Genomic DNA, 19,952 nt, shown 5'->3' with positions numbered 1-19,952 from the left:
CACTTAATATATGTACTGTGTGTATAAATATATATATCTATATATCTATATATCTATATATCTATACCTATAGCAACGTATAATCTTACTTTTAACCAGATACAATCCCACAACCTTATAGTGACAAGCTATATTATTTGAGCTAGAGGAAGGCTGTCTCATTTTAGGCACCAAATTAAGCAATTAAGCTAATTTTCTCACATTTGTTTTGCAAAAGGTTGTGGTGTCAGAACAATGACTTAGAAAATAGCAACATTTTATTTTCCATCAGTCTTAGTACATAATGTAACTACAAAATATTTAAGCTTTAAATAGGAAGATTATCAAAACTCTTATGGTAATTTTTGAGGAAGATGCTAATGGTCTAATCCGATTCAATAATTTTTGCTAAGCTAAGCCAAAATAGCTCCTGCTAGACTTGGAGATTCGCTGAATGGATTAAAAAATTGTCAAATTCAACTGTTTATTTTAGGTGACATGTAAAATAGCTCTATTTAAAAGAAATGGAGCATTTCAACAGTATTGCAAATCGCACCAATTTTGCCTACAAGTTTTTCCACACAAAATTATGTAAATATTGAATAAAGGTCCCTTTTGAAACATAGGGCTCTATTTTGACGATCCATGCGCAAAGTGCAAAGCGCAGGGCACAAACGCATTAAGGGCATGTCAGAATCCACTTTTGCTATTTTAAGGACGGAAAAATCTACTTTGCGCCGTGGCGCATGGTCTAAAAGGGTTGAGCTTATTCTCTTAATGAGTTATAAGTGTGTTTTGAGAATAAACCAATCAGAGTCTCATCTCCCATTCCCTTTAAGAGCCAGTTGCGCCGCGCCATAGCGCATTTGCTATTTACATGGCGGACTTTGTAAGTGGAAAAACTGAACGCTTCACTAGAGAGAAATGAGTTAAACAGAGCATCTACAGCGGGAGAATTAGAGATGAGCCTCCTCATTGTTTACTTTCGCTTTCACTCTCGTGGATAGGGAAACGTGTACACACAGACATCTATTAGCCTATACATAATTAATTTTGTTTGTTAAGCGCAAAGATTAGTTTCAAAACTATTTTTAAATTCAGTTCTAATTTTTAGCAAACGAATAAATGAACAATAATAACGAAGTGTGGTCAAAAAACTGCCAAATACACATGCTTTGTCCCATATGGTCTAAAACCTGACAGGTAGGCAAATCTAAGCTTTTTTTTTAATAAAACAAATATGAATATGCATATAATAAATAATACTGCTAATAATAATGACATTATACAAAAGCAAATTGTTATGAATAAACTGAAAAAGCCCCCCGAGATGAAGAAGGCATGAAAGTATGGTTTTTATATTTATGTAAGCTAGAAAATAATAATTTTTGTAATATTTTAATCCTTTAATTCTTTTTCATTTGTAGAGATATATGCGTATTGCTGTACATCCTGTGTGTATTAAGCAATGTGAAAGCGAGGCGCACAACTATCGCGCTCTGCGCTGGACAATAGACCAGCTTTTTCAAAATAGCATCGCGCCAGCAATGCGCCTCAACACACCTCCTTTTTTAGACCAGAACCCCTATGGGCGTGCATATTAGTGCAAATGCTTTTCCTATTTAAACAGTGTGGCGCAAAATGTCAAAACGACTCTTGCGCCGAGCTGAAAATAGCAAACAACAATTGTGTCGTGCCTTGCGCCGCATTGCGCCGGGTGTATGATAGGGCCCATAATGTTTAACTAATTGAATATTGGATAAATGGCAAAACTGCTTAGTACATTTCCCTGGCTTTTGCAAGTAAAATACATTTTACAAAGCCAGAATCTTTAGCGCATTGAACTAACTGTCTGACAGTGAAAAATTGATTTTGAAAGTGATCTTTTTTCTTTTGAAGACAGCTTCAAAAATCAGCAAGCGAAAAGAGAGTCTCAGTGGAACTTGCAATGCATGGATGTGTTTGCTCTGTGTGTGTGTGTGTTTGTGTGCGTGTGTGTGTGTGTGTGTTTGTTTGTGTGTGTGCAGAATGTGATGATGATGATGATCAAGCGTTCTGTAATGTGATAAAAGAAGCATGACAACGTGCACATCCTATATAAAATAGTCATTCTTAAATCATGAAATCATTTATTCTGAATCTGAATTATTCTCTTGAGGTTTGAGTGTTGTGTTATTTCTGTAGGTGTTGAGGGGTCTAAAGAGAAATTAGTCCTCTTGGTTTGTTTGCAAACACCATTGACTATTGTTGCATGATTATGTGGGCAAAAGAGAAATGTAGAAAAGAATTAATTAATGAAGCTTCTTCACACAGTGTTATAGACCTTGATGATGACACTCTGATGGTGAACTATAGATTATAATTCTGTCTGGTAAAATTGAATTTTGGCTATTTTAAGGACGGAAAAATATGGTTTGCGTCAAGGCGCATGGTCTAACAGGTTGTGCTCATTCTCTTATGAGTTATGGATGTGTTTTGAGCATAATGTGCATTAAACCAATCAGACTCTCATCTCCCATTCCCTTTAAGAGTCAGTTACGTCACTCCATGGCACATTTGCTATTTACATGCGGACTTTGTAAGTGGAAAAACTGACCGCTTCACTAGTGAGAAAACAGTTTACCAGACTATCTGCAGTGCGAGGATAAAGAACGAGCCTCCTCCATTTGGCCTCTTTACTTTCTCTTTCTCTTTACTTTTGCTCTTTACTTTACTCCTTTACTTATGTGGATAAGGAAACATTGTTGTACTCACTCCACTCTACTCCACTAGCCTACAAATTTAATTTTGTTTGTTAAATGCAAAAGTTTGTTTCAAAATTATTTCTAAATTCAGTTCTTATTTCCAGCAAATGAATAAATGAACAATAATAATGAAGCTATATCCAAACACACATCCTATTCTTCTGCCCCATGTGGTGATGCAAAACTGACAGGTGGACAAATCTAAGCTTGTTTAATTAAAGAAAATAAAAATGTGCATTTAATAAATAATACTCATAATAATAACAATAACGATGCTAATAATAACATTATACAAATTGTCATGAATAAACTGAAAAAAGCACCTCGAGGTAAAGAAGGCATATCTATTTTAAGATCTATTTTTGTTCTTCAAAATAGCAACACGCCAATAATGCACCTTAACACACCTTCTTTATAGACCGGCACACCCATGAGTCCACAAAGTGGCACAAATGGATTTGCTATTTAAACAACATGCCGCAAAACGTAAAAATTACTGTTGCGCTGGTCTAAAAATAGCAACAAATCGTGCCAAACATGTCTTGCGCCTTTTTACGTCAGGTATGATAGGCCCATAAGCTCAGAAAATGGCAAAAAACTGCAAAAAATGAACAGCACGAAGTTAACTCTGAATTGAATTAATAATAACTATAAAATGCGAAAACTCTGATTTATGAAGGGGAAATGTTTGAATTGTGAGATGTTGTATAACCAGAGTTTATAACTAGAAAATCATTCTGAGAATAAAAGTCAGCATTGAGAGATACACAACTTAGAATTGCAGAAAAAAGTTGTACTTCAGTTTGATTCTGTGCCACAAAGCCATTTAAATAACAGGCATGTTAAAAGTACCACAGCCACACTCTTTAATAAGAAAATATTACAATAAAATAAAAACCACACTCTTAAAACACAAAGAAAAATCAGATTCCCTTTGCATAACACAACATCCTAATGTAACATATCTTCTATAGCCTTTAGAGTATATTAGATTATATATATATATATATATATATATATATATATATATATATATATATATTATATATATATATATATATATATATATATATATATATATATATACATATATATATATATATATAATATTCTGTGTTTGCTCTGGTTATTTGCGATAGATGCATCATCACAGCCTTTCAAAACCGCATCCCTTTCTGAAGTCTCCGGGGTCTGGTCCTCTATACTCACTATTCAGAAAACACTCGTTCAGCCCTGAACCGCAGAATGAGGACACTCTCCTGCATAATTTATACACCTAAACTGTAAACACATCATATAAGTGAGTTTTTTCCATCACTGAAGCACCAGAGACAGAAGCACATGTGCAGTAGCTTTTGTTAAAACACTACCCTTTACATACAGCAAGTACTTGATTAAACTAAAAAGTTTTGACCTGTTTGTTGGTATTGTTTATTTGCTTCAGGCATTAAGTGTTCTTAAGCATCTCCTTTGAAAGCACACACATAAACAGTAGTTATTTGAAGGATCAGATTATTTCTGGACCATCTCATGTAACCAGCTATGCATGCATTCCCTACAGGAATATTCCCACAGTCCAGAGAGAGAGAGAGGGAGAGAGAGAGTGAGTGAGTGAGTGAGTGAGTGAGTGAGTGAGTGAGTGAGTGATGAGAGAGAGAGAGTGAGATATGATTAAGGATATGTGGAGAAGCTATTCATAATCTACTGTCAGGACCAGGCCGTCTTAAGATACAGAATCATGCATTTAATGAATACATTTAATGACTAAATTGGAATTTCACTTTCTAGATTAATTGTAAATATTTTTCTGTAATTTGTGATAAAACTATTATCTATAAAGCCATCTGGATAATATAACATTGTCATTTAATCATTATTTTTGTTTGCTGTTAAAATATTACAATTTAAAAATTATAATAGAAATAGTAACGAAGATTATATAGAATAACATCGTATTATTGTAATAATAAAAATAATAATGACTGAAGTGAAATTTCACTTTCTCGATTAATTTTCACAATTTTTTTTCATAATTTGCTATAAAACTATTATCTTTAAAACTATTGGTGTAATGTAACATTGTAATTTAATGATTATTTCGATTTCTCTTATAATATTACACTTTTAAAATTATAACAACAATTAAAATAGTTTTTATATAGAATAACATTGTAATATCGTAATAATACACGTATGGAGTCAATCTAGGGCCATATATACTTGCAAAATGAAAGAAAGTTTTGCAAATAAAAAAATAAAGTATTAAGCAAAAAATAAATAAATAAATAAATGCAAATCTCCAAACGTCGCAAAGCAAAAACTTATTTTTGAGAAATAAAAATGTATTTTGCCAACAAAAATAAAAAACTGCAAGGCGAAAGGTAAGTTTTGAGAAATAAAAATGAAATTTTCAAACAAAAAGAGAACTGCAAATAAGAATCAAGCAGTGCAAAAAAAAGAATATATATATATATATATATATATATATATATATATATATATATATATATATATATATATATATATATATATATATATATATATATAAAATAATAATATTAATATATATATATATAACAGCCCAGCAAGCCTGGACCTGCACCTAAGTATGTAAGTAAATGCCTAAGTTCCCTTGTAACGTTTGTTTTTGTAAAGGCAATGCTATAGAAATATTTTGCAAATATATATAGTTTTTTTTTAAATTGCAGATATTTTCGTACTCCGCTCCATTTTTGCACTGCTTGATTCTTATTTGCAGTTCTCTTTTGTTTGCAAATTTCATTTTTATTTCTCAAAACTTAATTTTGCCTTTACAGTTCTTTATTTTTGTTAACAAAATAAAAAAATTTTTCTCAAAAATGAATTTTCGCTTTGCGATTTTTGGAGATTTGCATTTATTTTATTTATTTATTTTTGCTTAATACTTTATTTATTGTTTGCAAAACTTTCTTTTATTTTGCAAGTATATATGGCCCTAGATTGACTCCATATACGTGTTATGACATGTTATGAAATTTCCATTTCTGCATTAATTTTAAGTATTTTTCTATCCTTTGCTCAGTTGGTATGATATAACATTAGCATATAATCATTATTTTGATTGCTTTTACAACATTAACATGTCCAAATTCTAACAAATAAATATATATTTTATGTAGAATAACATTGAAATATTGTAATAATACATGTGATTCATACATTTTCCGTATTTTTCTATATTTCCACAATATTGGTATAATATAACATTGTCATTTAATTATTTCAATTGCTTTCATAATATTGCAATGTTAGAATTATAATAAAAATGTAAGTAAATATTTTGTAGAATAACATGGCATTGTAATATGCAGTATTTATGGAACTGAAATGTCACATTCTGGAATTATTTTCAATATTTTTCTATAATTTGCCTAACTGTAGGTACATTATAACATTCTCATTTGATCATTATTTTGATTGCTGTTAGAATTTTACAATTTTAAAATTATAAAAGCTATTCAAATAAATTTTATATCGAATAACAGTGTAATATTGTAATTCTTTCCGGATTAATTTTCTGTATTATTCTATAATTATCTCACACCCATTTGTCGGGGTGGAAAGTATTATTATTATTATTATTATTATTATTATGCTATTCACAATAAGTACAAATAGAATAGAATAAATCAGGCAAGTCATTTGATTTATCATCATTAATAAACATTAATAAACAGTATAAATGCTCTTGAAAAGTATTACTTTAAACTATTGCTTTATTATTATAATAATACATATTTAATTATCCTACTGTTAACCAGAATATCACATATGGAATGGGGTAATTGTTATTATTATTATTATTATTATTATTATTATTATTATTATTATTATTATTATTATTATTATTATTATTATTACAACAAGTATGAATAGAATAGAATAGAATAGAATAGAATAGATCAGGTCAGATGTTTGATTTATCATCATTAATAAATAAAAAAGTATAAATGCTCTTGAAAAATTGTTACTTTAAACTATTGCTTTATTATTATAATAATAAATATTTCATTATTATACTGTTAATCAGAATAATTGCATATAGAATAGAATAGAATAGAATAGAGAATAGATCAGGCCAGTTGTTTGATTTATCATCGTTAATAAAAAAGTATGAATGTTCTTAAAAAAAGATTACTTTAAACAATTACTTTATTATTGTAATAATACTTTTTTACCATTATAACGTTAATCAGAATAATCACATATACAGTAGAATGGGGTAGTTGCTCTATTCGTCTTCACTTTGTCCCTAAAACCAAATTAAATGACTTTTTAAAGTGATTATTTCTATTTTTATTTCTCTAAACCTATTTTTAGGAGTCTGCAGCATCTGCAACAAAGTTCATGCACAGAAAAACTGGGTAAAAATGTGTCGACTGTCTGTATTTTATAGCCTGAGCTATAAAACAGAAACCACTAAACGAGAAGAAAAATCCTCAAGGGTGATAAAGCTGTAAGTCTCCTCAGGACAAAAATAAACCCAGAAATCTATGTAATGACAAATATAAGATGGTGACGGGGGTAGAGAGCGGGCTCTTCTCTGTCTGTCCTGTGCCCTGTGGTGTCCTGCTAGCCTTCTGTTGAGTCATGTGTCCTGCGGCAGGAGTAAATCTCCCTCTTCTCTCCGCAATCGCACTGACATGCTGGATTACATAACTGAGCACAGCCCGAGGCCTCCATCTGAGCAAAGCGCACCAGACGCAGCATCTAATTACACTTTATGTAAAGATTAATTAATGCAGTCATCAGAAAGCCTTTCTTACACTTTACTGTTTGTGTTATGTGCTCCATATGTTATCGCACAAATAATATAAGAAGATCATTAATACTATTCAATTGCAATGTAAGACAAAAATTGTGTTTGTCTAAAATGTTTAAGTTAATTAAGTTAAGTGCACAAGTCATTTTAAATGGCATTACATTCAACTTTAAAAAGCACATATTTTAAGTCAAAATTATTAGCCCCCTGTATATTCTGTTCCACAATTTCTGTTTAAAGGAGAGAAGATTTATTCAACACATTTCTAAGCCTAATAGTTTTATTAACTATTTAATATTATTATTATTATGATTTATTTTATCTGTGCTATGATGACAATAAATAATATTTGACTAGAGATTTTTCAAGACACTTCTATACAGCTTAACTAGGTTAATAAGGTTAACTACAAGTTATGGTAATTAGGCAAGACATTGTATAATGGTGGTTTGTTCTGTAGACTATCGAAAAAATTATTGCATAAAGGGGCTAATAATATTCACCTTATAATGGTTTTGAAATAAATTTAACCTTTTTTTTATTCAAGCCGAAACAAAACAAATAAGACTTTCTCCAGAAGAAAAAATATTATATGAAATTAGTGAAAAATTCCTTGCTCTGTTAAACATCATTTGGAAAATATATGAAAAGGAAAAAAATCACAGTAGGGCTAATAATTTTGACTTCAACTGAATGTCTAAAAGATTAAATTGAAACAACTAATTTTATTAATTCAATTCAGTTCACCTTTATTTCTATAGTGCTTTTTCAATGTTGATTGTGTCAAAGCAGATAGCATAGAAGTTCTAGTAAATTGAAACTGTGTCAGTCCAGTTTTCAGAGTTGAAGTTCAGTTTAGTTTATTTTAGTTTAGTGTGGTTTAAATTTCACTGCTGAAAGTCCAAACACTGAAGAGCAAATCCATCAATGCGCAGCTCTACAAGTCCCAAAACTATGCAAGCGAGTGGCGACAGTGATGAGGAACAAACTTAACCAATTGACGAAAGTGAAGAGAAAAAACCTATGAGAGAAACCAGGCTCAGTTGGGCACAACCATATCTCCTATGGCAAAGCTTCATGTGCAGAGCTGCAGCCTAGGCGCCAGACGCTGAACTGTTAAGTTTCTACTGTAGTTAAATTAAATTAAACCTGCTGTCTTGACTTGTTGAGAATATATTTGAACTACATTTTCTCATTACAGAATGAGACTAATTACAGAGTTTACTTTTTTAGGTGAGCTCAGGTATAGTTGTTTGTAACGGTGTTCTTGTGCAGGTTTGTAGCAGTGACGTCAGTCAGAAGTGATGATATTTGAGTCACCCTGGGTGAATTCAGACAGTCAATCCCTCTAGATTAATGACAGTTGATGTTTTCCATCTAATCTGAAACTGCTTTGCTGATGGATTAACATGTCATCCATTTAGAATGCATTTTGCAATCAGATTCATTCAAAACAAGTAAATGATTGCATAATTTAATTTGTACAATTTTTTGGTAGGAGATAAAATTGTCAGGTAATGATTATTTAAATTGGTATTATAATGTTGCGTTGTTTAAAGAATAATAATAATCATTATATATCAGAGATACCCAAAGTAGGGCCCGCGAGCCATGTTGGCCCATTGTAACCTTTAATTTGGCCCACCGTCCCATGTGTGAGAGAGTGAGAAGGATGAAGAGGGTTGGGGCGAATGCCTTTAAAAGAGATTGTCATTTCAAATTTCAGATTTGACTTAAGCTTTTTGTTTGTTTGTTTGTTTGTTTGTTTGTTTTATTGCTGAAATAAAGCAAACTGAAATTAAATGTTTAAATTAAAAGTTGTAAATATATATATTTTTTTATGTCACTCGACAGATGTTATGCAGAAGACATCAGTGAGCAAATCAACTGGGCAAAAAACTAGTGTAACTCAATTCTGTTACAAATGAGATGAAAAAAAATGCTGTATTAGTTAATATAAAGCAATGTTTTCAACTTATTTATAAATATTATTAAATAAATTAGGAAATTACCCATGGCAACTATATTTACCTTCGGCCAATCAAGTTTGCATTTGGCCCTTCATAAGAAAAAGTTTGGGCACCCCTGTTATACATAATAACATTTTAATATTGTAATATATGTTTTATTGTCAGCTAATTAACTGAAGCTATATAAATAGAACTAAAATTGTGTTTGCATACTGAAGTAGATTAAATGTTCATTTATAAATATTACATATATAAAAATGTATTTCAGCTAGTTATCAAAGAAATATCTATCATTTTCATTTAGCTAAACACCAACTAACACTAAAACAGAAAGAAAAATATATGTGTAAATTTGACAAAAATGGCTAAATGAAAATATGTATAAAAATAATAAATAATTAAATATATTTAATTTAAAGTGAAAGCAGAACAGATCAAATTCAAAACGAATACAATTATACTTTATACTTGCCACATATAGTTATTATAGTTATTTTTGTTGTATTATTAAATACATTTGACCAGAGATGCCCAAAGTTGGCCCGTGGTAAACTTTGATTTGGCCTGCCATCCCATCTGAGAGGGAGAACGATGGGGATGGTTTAGAGACTGTCATGTCAAACTGAATTTAACCTTTTATTTGTCTGTTATATTGTTAAGCTAAATAAAGCTAGCTTTAATTTCAGTTTAATTCAAGTGGTGTCATTTAATCAGATTTGATTTAAAATATACATACTGTCACCAGAAAAAAAGAGGCAAAGGCAGATTCTGCTTGACTAGTGCATTGAACTCCACTGTGTTATAAATGTGATTTTTTTTATGGTTGTATTGCAGCAAGATTTAATAAAAAGTTATATTGCATTAATTAATATGATTCAAAGTAATGTTTTCTATTAGTTTTTAAATATAATTAAATAAATTAGAAAATTACCCATGGCCAACTTTAATGTAACATAGTTTGATATATTTATCTTTGGCCCATGGCTATTTATGATATTTGCTTTTGGCCCTTCATACGAAAAAGCTTGGGCATCCCTGCATTTGACCTTTCATTATTTGTTTATATCATACTAGATATCTTAATGTATTATTATTATTATTATTATTATTATTATTATTATTATTATTATTATTATCATCCTTTTTATTTATTTTTTTAATAAAGTTGAAGTATTGGAAATCCCAATTCTTCAATCTTTTTTATTTGTATTTTTAAAATATTTTTTATTATATTTGCTGAACATTTCCAATCTAATGCATAACAAATCTTACAATAGGATATTCACATTTTAGCATAAATAATGCAAGTAAAATAACAAAAAGAAAGACGGAGAGAAAAAAACAAAACAAACAAAGAACAAGAGCGGGTATACATAACAATTACCATCGAGAAGAGATGATCAGTTTTTGGAGTATATTTGCAGTTCTGGTTGCTTTACGACTTGATAGCCCTTTTTTAAAATAAATATTTAAATCAGCCTTAAAGTGGGAGATATTAGGCTAACCCTCTGACCATTTACACTTGTGTATATGAAACTTCCCTAATAATATCGAAAGATTTAACATAAACAACAGATTCTTATCTATATCTTTTTTATCTATATAAAATATGGCATCTCTTTTCTTTATATAAATTCTATGATCACTCAGTATATAAAAATAGACATTCAACATCAAACCAGAAATATTTAACATACATGCAATCAAAAAACAAGTGCATAACAATCTCAACATCCCTTCCGCAAAATACACAAGATTCAGAAAGATCAACTTTATATCTCTTGAGAAAATGGTTGATTGGATATACTTTATGTATAATTATAGATTTCACTAACTTTATTAGTAACACAATATTTATTGTTATAGGTTCAGATCAAATTACAATGATATTCTTAAATTGGTTATACCAAAAGTACTTATGTCTAACCCAATCCTACAATCTGCAGTCACTCCACCCAGATGTAATGACATCATCTCTTATATAACCATCATACTCAGTGATTGTTTTAAGACTTAATATGTTGGTCATTTCGCAAGCATGCAAAAGCAGGGCAATGTCCGGAGCTAAACCAAGATTAACATTAATTTAGAAGTTTTTGCTATAACCTTAAAATCTCTCACAAACCTGAAAGCACTTTGTGTAACTTCTGTGCATTCTAGCAGCTTTTTTTCCCTATAGAAGCAGGTGTACACACAGTGAACTGAAAACTACTCAAAGACCTGTTAAACCAAACCTATTTAACATGAGCATTACTGTTCAGTCCACCTTACGGTTTCAAACACACTCATTGCAACTAAAAAAGCAGGCATTTCAACCTAAATCCTCTACTTTTCCCAACCCGCCCAAGTCTGTCAGTTGGAATTGTTTCTTTCTTAGGCAATCCATGCCTTTGGGAAGATAACACTAGACTGCCAATCACAGCAGAGCGTGTGGGAGGAGTTAAACCTGTGCATTCTGCTTCAGCCAATAGCGCGGCCCAGTGGACGTGGTTTGTGTCTATCCCCGCCTCTTTATGACATCACGACCGTTTCTCAGAGTGCAGAGGCGAGCGGACGGTGTGCACTGTGTATTGTTCATTTAGGGAGGGGGGCTGGACGCTGAGGGAAAAGGGTTTGCTGTGCTCTTCAGACGTCAGGCCCTGCTGAAAACAACACGAAACAACAATGGAGCCTGTCTAGGACTGTCCAGTTGTTTGTGTAAGTGTTTTGAGTGTCGCTGGTGTGCACATGAATGGCTGTGCGGTCTGTATGTTTGTGCGTGCTCAGTGGCAGTGAATGAGAGGAATGCTTTTGTTTCTGTCTCTTCAACAACACATCTGGTCAGAGTTGGTTTGAGGTCCAGGGACGTTTCATGCTTTGTTTAGTGTCATATTTATTCGTTTAGTGCTTGATTGTACTGGGGTTTCATGTGTGAGAGTGGGAGGAGGAATGTGTGTTTTAAGGGAAAGATGTCATTTGTGACCCTGGACCACAAAATCATTCCTAAATTGCACGGGTAAATTGTTGGAAATAGCCATAAATATATTTTCAAAATGATTGTTTTTCTGTTATTGTCGATGCTTCTATGAATAATCAATTTTTGATTAGTTATATGCATTGCTAAGCACTTTATTTTTACAACGATTTTCTCAACATTGAGATTTTTTTCAAGCATCAGATGCCACAATTTTAAATTTCTCAGTTAAATATTGTCATATTCTAACAAACCATATATCAAAATCTTTTATTTAGCTTTCAGGTAGTGTATAAATTCAATCTAGGACTGTTTTTGTGTTCCGTGGTCACACTTTTGTATGCTAGCATCCCTTTAAAATGTTAATGGACGTCAGAAGCAGTTTCAGTGTGTGCATAATTATTATGCAGGTCGATATTATTTTCATATATTACCAATTCCGCTTCATCATTCTTATTGAATACATAATGAATAGTAGTTACGCATTAATAAATTATGTATATATCAGAACTGCAGTCTACTTGAGTCTCCAGAAGTACAAGGAATCTGATTCTCAGAGACTTTGCTAAGGTGACTAATCCTGACATAAGAACCACAGACTGATTTTGAAAGGTTTCATGCACAGAGAGGTTGAGGTCTTCTTAAGGTACTGAGGTATAGTGAAGAAATCATGGTGTAAATTGATACTAAGCAGAATGGACTTAATATTAAACTAAAAGATTAACTCCTAAATCTTATTTGCTGCCAGATTCTGAAAGATAAATTCTTCAAACAGTGGTAGAAGAGTAAATGGTCGTGGTCCCTCCATCTCGAACTTGAAAGTAAAGTAACATTGGTGCACTCACACTATGCTATCCGAACCATGCCCAGGCGCGTTTCCTGATCTGTTTGACAAGTGTGAGTGCTCCGAATTGGGCCCAGGCATGGTTCAGTTGGCCGGCCCTGACTCGGTTGGAAGTGGTATGCCAAAGCACAGTTCGGTTGGGCTTTGGCGCGGTACGCTTGTAGTGTGAGTGCAAAGCACGCCTAAGCCCAAAACTAACTGAAGATGCATTGCCACTTTTGAGGGACTGTTTCATATGGATTTATTAATCATTCTTACTTTTCAATGAACGCAAACTGTTGTAGATTATTAAAGACACAAACCCCTCGCTGCACCTTCAGCAAACCTTCTAATACGTGCAGCCCAATGACTTTTATGAAAATTTATAAGCATCAAAAGTTGTGAATCTGTCCGGCAAAATATATGAATGCATGTCACTGCATCACAAACAACTAAAATGATATAACTAAAGCAATGTCCACTGTGCTGAGCTAGAACGATTCTCTTCCTGTTAAACTTAACAGTCGCATCATCGATGACGTAAGCGTGCTCCTGAGAGCAAAATGCAGTGTGAGTGCAGGCCATCGGGGGAGAGGGGAAGGGGGACAATTGTGCTTCGACATGGTTCAAGGCAAATTTACTTTGTATGAGTAAAGTCCCATGTCTCTTATGGTGGTGCTGGTAACCGAAGTGGTCCTGATGTGTTAATTCATGATTTCACACCTAATTTTTCAGCTTAATAAATAATTAAGTTAATGTCACTTTTTCTCAACCAGATTTTGTTGTTCTTGCCCTGCTACCGTATGAGTATTTTTTGTCTAGTGGCAAACCCTTATTTTTGCGTATTAATTCTTTTGTAAATATGGAAGGATGAAATAGTGTTCATCCTTCTTTTTTGATTTTTCAATGTGAATTAAATCTAAGTTTGGTTCTTTTTACTTATAAAGGAACCCTTTGCGTTTACACATTGAATAAAAGGAGCTTTTCACTTACAGTCCTTGTTAAATTGCATCACCTAATAATTATTATATAGAAAATTAATGGTAGATTTGCACACTGTATATTGACACCGGGATGTGTGAAAGGTGTATACACGTGACATGTGCCATGCACACAGTGACGTGTGGGAGTGGATTGTGGGATCATTTTGTAAGAGGCTGCATGACACAATTGCTGATTGTTGTTGCCTTCTCTTTTATTGAACAATGACACACAGTGTTTGGTTTCTCAATTGTGGCTGTATGTGGGTCAGGGTTTCTGACCAGGGGCCTGACCCTGCGGAGCCCGTTTTAGTGGAACAGGTGAATTTATGTCAGTCTTCAGCGTTGAGTGTGCTAGCTGCTGTGTGCATGTGTGTCATGATGTAACACTCTTTTTTTTGTGATATGTTGTTATTGGAAAATGGATTACGCAGTTTGTTTACATGCAACAAATTTAAATGCACAACATGTTACTTTACAATGATATATTGCTTTTAATTATACTATCATACAATCAAAATGATCAGGTCTGTCTACATTGCAGGGAAAAAAATAATAAAAGAGTCCTAAAAAAATAAAGGACAAGTAATTAAAAAATAATGAAATGAATAAGATGAAAATAACTTAAAAATAATAAAACATTTTATTCGTTAAACATTTGTTTATTACATAAAATAATACTTTAATGACAATCTATAAATGCTTCTGTTATTAATAAAAATAAGATAAAAATGTATTAAAATAAAACAACAAACCAGTAAAAATGTAATGATTAATAAACCACTTAAAACTGATTGAAATCAATAAATTTTGTAATACAATATAAACAAATTTCATTAACATTATTATATTTGTATTTGAGTTAAATACAATATATAAATAAATACAGTACTATAACAGATAGCATGATGTAGTAATGAAACTTAATAGAATCAAACAAAATAATAATAATAATATAAGGTCAAATTTGGGGTCCCTGAATCTAACAAATGTGAACAAGATCAGTAATAGGTCTGTCCTAAAATAGGAGTATCAGTAAATTTTGGTTAGTCTGAAAATATCATACGAAGTGACCTTTTTAAGACGAGACAAGTAGTGTGACTTTCCAAAACATGTATTTTTAAATAATTAATTAATACTTTGTAATAAATGTCAATTATTACATTAAATAAAATACTTGTATTACTGTAAAAACTATTTAAGAATGCTTTTCAAAAATATATGTACACTTCACACATATGCAAACTAGATTTTTAATTTTTTATTTATTTTTAATTTTTTTTAAAACATTTTCTTGTCTATGCACACGGACAGAAAATGCCCTGCTCTTATATCCAGATGTGTTTATTTTAGATATAAATATGCTTTGCAAACGTTTCAGTCACATGATCATTCAGCGTACGTGTCGGTGTGTATGTAATTCCTGCTCAGGCTCTTCTTTCTGTGTTGTGGCACAAGAATCCCAGCCATTCGCTGCTGGACGTAACCCTTATTAAGCTGACCCAAGTGAGACGTGTCTAAATATAGCCCACAAACATCAACACATCAAATCAGAGAGTGAAGGGGCTTTGGGGAAGGAGGATTACTGAGATCGGGCGAAGGGAACGGGTATCAGCTCTCGTGTTACCACCATGACTTGTACATCCAGAACAAGACACTCGCTGTCAAAACATAGCAGAGAGCAGGAGTGACAGACTGAAGGAGTGATAATGAAACACTGGTCAGTAAACTGATCAGACAGAGATCTTCCTGGCAGAGTTATGGGCCTTTTCATGCATGTTTCTGAAAATGAGATATGAATGAGGAATAACTTTTGATTTCTAATAAATCTAGCAAATAGTAGATAATCTTGATATAGTCAATATACAATAGAAAAATAATTATTTTAGCTAGTTAACAAAGCCCACTTTTTCATTTAAATATGTAAATATTACTTATTTAAATAAATTATTTATAAGCATAGTGCCTATTTTAAAATATTTATAATTTCTGAGAGCGCGCATCAGCGGCCATTAGTCTGTCTTTGAGCATAGATGGGTGACTATGTTTATCCACAAGATGGCGACAGAGACCACATAATAAGCCTTGGAGAAAATCAGCATAATTTCTACAGCGTAAAAACTACAGCTGATCAAATCATTATTAAACAGGTAAATGACTTATTAAGTCGATCTTTCTCTTTTGTATGTTGTAGTGCTGTATTTATACCATAGTAATATTGTGATCTCCCGATTGCAACAGAGAAATACTGGGAAATATCTCTGTAGACTGAGATGGCATTTAATGTCGTTCAGCCTTATAATCTTAATATGAGCAAAAATCACCTGTTTTATCATCAGACATTACGCTAGAGAATCTTTCAAATACCAGCTCTAAAGTGAATGAGCAACGGTTTCTGCTGTTCTGACGTCAGCTGCAGATGTGAAGTAATGCCGGAAGAAAGTAGTTCCTCATACAAAAGGGTTTTGAGGCTCTCCTTGTTTGATTTTTCTTTTTTATACACGCGAACGTCGTATTATTATGCCGTCGAACTGTTGTATAAGCGCAACATCACACGAGTTGCAGTGCGATGTGGCTGTATATTGTCACTGGTGGGACACTAAGGCATGCCTCCTACCAGTGCCGATATACAACCACATCGCAGTGCTACTCGTGTGACATTGCTATATATATATATATATATATATATATATATATATATATATATATATATATATATATATATATATTACTTTGTAGTTATTTAAACTATTAGGTTTAAAAAAATCTTTTACATTAAATATACCGTGAATATTTTGAAAAGAATTGAATTTCACAGAAGGGCTACTGTATAGACTTTTTACAAAATATTGCAAAACAACTATGTTTCTATACATTTTGGTAATAATTGCAATTAATTGCAATGCATTTCAAATAAAAACTAATTTATGAATTATTATCCATAGCCTTAGTGGTAAACAAAAATCCTAACATTTAAACTATTCATTCATTCATTTTCTTTTCGGCTTAGTCCCTTTATTAATCCGTGGTCGCCACAGCGGAATGAACCGCCAACACATCCAGCATGTTTTTACGCAGCGGATGCCTTTCCAGTCACTACCCATCTCTGAGAAACAACCATACACGCTCATTCACACTCATACACTATGGGCAATTTAGCCTACCCAATTTACCTATACCACATGTCTTTGGACTGTTGCGGAAACCGGAGCAAACCCACGCGAACGCAGGGAGAACATGCAAACTCCACACAGAAATGCCAGCTGACCTAGCCGAGGCTCGAACCAGTGACCTTCTTGCTGTGAGGCGACAGCACTACTGCGCCACTGGTATACCGGTATACCGCAGGATCAAAAAATAGCAACAGTATCAGTTTCAATACCGTTATACCATCATAAAAAATGCACTTGCATATACGGTATTCAGTTTCTGAATGGTTTAGGCAAAAGCCAACAGTTTGGTGACACTGTCTGAGCCTTACATCATAATTTTTTTTTGTTGTGCACGGTAATACCGTATACCGAGGTAAAATAGGGAGGAGGTTTGACAGTATCAAAATGTGGATACCGCCCAACCCTAGAATGTAGACAAAAATCTATGTAGTACCATCTACAAACATTATTATAATTATTTATAATGATATACATATATATTTTATTATTATTATTACTTGTTGGATAAAGTATTAGACCTATTTCTCATAAATAGTGTAAAAAAGATTAACTATTTTCAGCATGCCAAATAATGCTGTTTCTAATCAAATATAACATAGTGTGAAAAGCATAATCTAAACCATAATGTGTATGTTGGGTGAGCAGTACACTTTATTTAGCTAAATAATTAAAATAACATCAGTTATTAATTGAACTTTTTTTTTAATGATAGCTGCGGGGTAAAATGTGTCAGGTGTGTTAATGCATGTTGTGTTAGAGAATTGCACGAAAGTAATATTACAAAATATTTAGTTGTCTCACTGTATTCACCGTGTTTCGCTATATCTGCAAAAAATGCCCAGCACAATACGATTTATTTCTGTTGATTTTGATGTTTAGCATGCTGCAGGTGCATCGGATATCTGTGGCCCAGTGTTAGACACTGTCTTTAACATCCTGCAATATTACTTCTACCTCAGTCTCGTATCTTTTTGCCTGGAGCACAGCTAAAGTAAAAAGCGTCCCAGCGTGCTCTTACATTGCAGGAGCTTGTAATGGCCTCAGCAGTAGCTCAAGCTCTTGTATCAGCACTTATCTGCCCGCCCGCCGTTGTTGCGTCTCATCTGGAAAAGTGGCATGAAAATTGCCAGCATCTATTTGCCTCCACAACTCCATAATCCAATTTTCTGTGCTCTTCTCTACTGATGAAATACTGTGTTCCGTGCCCTGCTGAATAATGATTATTTTCTTGCGTGAAAGTTGGTTTGGTTGCAGCTCAGCAGGTCTTCTGTTCATATTTTTCATGGGGATAATTTTCACACAAATTTATATAATGTAATTTACATTATTTAAAATATTTTTAATCAAATCTAAGAAACTTCTGTTGAAACTCGGAGATCAAAGTGGGCAAAAAAAAAAAAAACAAAGTACAAACTGCAGTTGAATTAAGTTCATGTTTCTGTGTCTGAGATTATTCTGTACACAAAACAATAATTTATGGGAGTGACGAACACTTAATTAATCAAACAACTTAATTCATCCCTAATTACACAGATTCTACATTGTGAACAGAACCAAGCTGAACAACTAGATGTTAATGATATGCTTAAATATAATTAATTGGCTCTCTCTTTGTGTGTGTGTGTGTGTGTGTGTGTGTGTGTGTGTGTGTGTGTGTGTGTGTGTGTGTGTGTGTGTGTGTGTGTGTGTGTGTGTGTGTGTGTGCGCGTGTGTGTGTGTGTGGTGCAAGAAATTACAGTGAACTTGGTTATTTAGGCTCATTAATTGCTCAAATCATAAAAAGAGTTAGTCAAGGATAGTGTTATCTACACTGTAAAACACGATAGGTTAACTGAAACCGTTTGAGGAAAATGGTTTTTGAAACCAAATGGTTTGAGTGCTGTAAACTTATATATATTGAATCATATGCACTTATATTATTCGAGTTCATATCATCAAACATTTAGAGTATAAGTAACTTATACAGATTTGATAACTGAACTTAAAATGTTTGAGTCCAGTTATCTTAAACAATTTAAGTCAAACAACTGTATAGCTACTCAAATGGTTTTAGGAAACCAATTGCGGCAAATGGTTTAAGTTAACTGAACTCAAATGAATAAGGTTAGTCAACTTAAATGGTTTGCCTCAATAGATTTCCTCAAACCATGTGAGTGGCTATTCAGTTGTTTGGACTTAATTCATTCTATTAACTGACACAAATAGATTTGAACACAAAGCAAAAACTAACATGTGTAAACAAGAAATTACATAAAAAGAAGATATTTTAAGACAAATTTATTTAAATGTGTCTATTTCAGTCAAGTATATCAAGTACAAAACAAGTTAGCAAGTATTAATCAAATCTGTAAGCAGCCCAAATGTAATCAATCAATCAATCAATCAATCAATATGCCAACATGACCTTTTTCACAAATTTAAGGAGTTAAAAAAGTCAATTTCTTGACTTGAAGAAAAGGAAAAACATAGTGTGAGACTACGTATCAATGCGGCGCAGTGGGTAGCATGATCGCCTCACACCAAAAGGTC

At 32.6% G+C, this 19,952-nt stretch overlaps 1 protein-coding gene across 4 annotated transcripts in view; it reads left to right on the top strand.

Moving 5' to 3' along the window:
• The window catches only part of trim3b (tripartite motif containing 3b), a 56,610-nt gene that overhangs the window by 13,554 nt on the left and 23,104 nt on the right, over nt 1-19,952 (top strand). For 2 of the 4 annotated variants that reach the window (XM_056466655.1, XM_056466652.1), the window contains exon 1: nt 12,041-12,191. The exons of the other annotated variants lie outside the window; for them this stretch is intronic. The gene's annotated coding sequence lies outside the window, so the exon portion shown is untranslated. Of the gene's footprint in view, nt 1-12,040; nt 12,192-19,952 lie in introns of those variants that run through there. 4 annotated transcript variants of the gene reach the window in all.

The sequence above is a fragment of the Danio aesculapii genome, chromosome 10, assembly GCF_903798145.1.
Source record: "Danio aesculapii chromosome 10, fDanAes4.1, whole genome shotgun sequence".
NCBI classification, from domain to species: domain Eukaryota; kingdom Metazoa; phylum Chordata; class Actinopteri; order Cypriniformes; family Danionidae; genus Danio; species Danio aesculapii.
Note: the sequence above shows the minus strand (reverse complement) of the source record. Positions and strands in the feature narration are given on the sequence as shown.